The sequence below is a fragment of the Pseudochaenichthys georgianus genome, chromosome 13 (genome assembly GCF_902827115.2).
Source record: "Pseudochaenichthys georgianus chromosome 13, fPseGeo1.2, whole genome shotgun sequence".
Taxonomy (NCBI): domain Eukaryota; kingdom Metazoa; phylum Chordata; class Actinopteri; order Perciformes; family Channichthyidae; genus Pseudochaenichthys; species Pseudochaenichthys georgianus.
The window spans coordinates 38,968,906-38,971,701 of NC_047515.1; the positions used below are offsets into that span (position 1 = coordinate 38,968,906).

Below are 2,796 nucleotides of genomic sequence, written 5' to 3' on the forward strand. Positions count from 1 at the left end.
AATGAGTGATGGCAATATCACATATGGCTGCTTCAGTTTAAGAGTCAGCTGTGAGGGGTGAAATGAAGGGGTTCAGCTTCCCCTAAAAAAGGCTGACGGATTGTTATGTTGTGTATGTGTTTATCCAAAGGCACTTCTATGCACTTCAGACCAACCTAACAGAGCAATGTGGGGTTTATCTCCAGTGTCTGGCCCAAGGACACTTCGACATGTTGATTGCTCTTTTGGAAGACGCCCCTTTGCCACAGTCACACTGCACTTGAATATTGAACATTTTCACCTTGTTTTTTGTCTGTAAAATCCTCCATTGATTCATCTGTGTATTCATTTATTCATTCTCAAGTCATTCCTAATCGTCCAACATCTAACATATTCTTTTAAGGGTGAGGCGGCAGACCTTGCTCTCCTGCCAGACAGTAACAAAGTCAATGACAAATTCAACTGCCTTTTTTTTCTCCTCCTCTCAAGCAGAAGTTAGAACTTCCTGTTTATTGCACATCTGTTCTTATACATAGTGAGTGTGTATGCAATGAATGTAACATGCATCTGATTGTAGGTGGGAGTCTCCAATTCCAGTGTGTGACATTATTTACTGTTAATGTTAGCGCTCTGATGGATACACAAATTCAGGTTCCACCGAGATTTGAACTCGGATCGCCGGATTCAAAGTCCAGAGTGCTAACCATTACACCATGGAACCTTCACAGTGGGCCATGAATCAGAAAAGGTCCAAATGAATATCAAAAAAGTAACATTAGGCGCTTTCACACCGCAGTACTTTTCCCACAAAGGTTCATGAGAACTTATAGTTCATGAGAACTCTTTAGTTCTCATGAACTAAGTACAGATCGCGTTCACACCGGAATAAGTCCCTGAGGGAGGATTAGGCAAATGAAGCCGCTGACGTCACTTCCGAGTAAATCGCCAGAACGCCGACACCTCCTCATCTCCACCGCTCCCATGTTTTATTTTGTGTTACCGTAAGTTAGTCTCTCTGCGTTTCTGCGCTAGGCAAATGCTAATGCTAATAATGCTAATGTGAGGATAATAAAATGGCGGTTTCACAAAACTGTTTGGGAGTTTTACGGGGCGTGGTTTGCAATCCGCCCAGCCAATCAGACATAGGAACCTTTTTCTCCCACGAAAGTCCCTGAAAAGGGGGTAAAAAGGTTCTCATAAACTAATTTTAGTTGTTTTTTTTTGGCGTTCACACTAAAAAAAATGTTGGAACTACATCGGAACTAAAGTGGGAAAAGTACTGTGGTGTGAACGCGCCTATAAGCCTTTGTCTGGGAAAGACCATTTCAAGGTTGAAGGCTTTTATTTGTCATACGTACATAGCTACAGTGAAGTTATGTCGATGAAAATCTTAGGTCACAGGCTGCAACACAATAAAACTGAAAAAGTAGTGCAAGTAATACAAATAAATAGTAAAATAGGGAAATAGGGAAATAGTGCATTAAGAGTCTATACAAGTGATTGGAATATGATATATTAGATACATAATTTGTAAGTTGCAGCCAGGTGAATGTTATGGATGTTGTTTCAAAATGTCAGGTGTTTAACAGTCGTATGGCCCGTGGGATGAAACTGTCCCTGATTTGATATTAAAGCCAGTAAATACAGATGAAATAAATGAAGTAAAACCAAAAACATGGTAACAAGATAAATGCAAGATAGCAACATGTGTAAGTGGATAAACAGCAGCAGCTTCGATGGGAGAGATCCGGCATGCCCTCCAGCTAAGTGTTTCCTACAGTGTGGACATTTGGTCTCTCAGAGATGATCAATCCCTGGCCGTGAGGGTGGAGAGCGCAACCTGTTCACTTTAAAGCAAAGGCTAAATGGGTTTTGGATCTGAATACTACGGCTCCAAAGGGACTGAAAGAGGAAGTGATCTGTGTTGGGCTTTCCGTGCAAACTGTTATTTGTGTTTCGGGAATATTTTTATGGTCTGCTTTTACCGTTTGCAATAACCCGAATCATTATCACTGCTGACGTGATGTGTAATGTTATTTTAAGAGTCCAAATGGAGTTTATGAACGCTGTGTAATGGATTAAAAATTACGAATGGTTCTAATATAGGGCGTAGACATGTAGAATATGAATGTGGAATAATGAGCACTGCCGGGATGCTTTTTGAGTGAAGGGCCATTAGGTGTTTTGCAGAAAATAAAAATACAAAAGAGAAGTGAAGGTTAGAGTGCTGCTCTTGCACTGTTTGCCTCTTATTATGCATGTTCAGGGTTGCAAATGTAACCTTGTAAATCCAAGAACAGAGTACTTTTTTAATGAATTCCTGTTCCATGCTGCTACACCTCTCACCATCCCATCCTGTAAATTGGTTTTCTGTATTTTTAAGTTTATAGTGAGTCAACTGGAGTCAAATTCCTATAATGTGTCAACACATTAAGCCAATAATAATAATAATAATAATAATTCCTTACATTTATTATAGCGCTTTTTCAATGACTCAAAGTGCTTTTACATATACACACATTACACATATATCATACATGCAATGGTCAGATACTGTGGACAATACCCACAGGAGCAAGTTCAGGTGAAGTGTCTTGCCCAAGGACACAATAAGGAATCTGATATGTAAATGCGCTCTGTGCTAGCTGCCTGTATCTATGCACTAAAACACGTTGTGTGCAAGTACACATATCTTAAAGTGCCTTCTCGTTGCAATTACAAGTTATCCAGCCAAAGTGAACTAAAGGTCATCATTGTAAATATGTTCAAGCCTTGTTTGTTCATGGTAGAGAAGGAAACAATGGAATAACTTCACTT

At 39.8% G+C, this 2,796-nt stretch overlaps 1 non-coding gene across 1 annotated transcript; it reads right to left on the reverse strand.

The window, feature by feature from the left end:
* Nucleotides 1-628: 628 nt before the first annotated feature.
* Nucleotides 629-700, reverse strand: trnaq-uug (transfer RNA glutamine (anticodon UUG)). Its single transcript has one exon. It is a non-coding gene; the product is annotated as a tRNA-Gln (tRNA).
* Nucleotides 701-2,796: the final 2,096 nt, after the last annotated feature.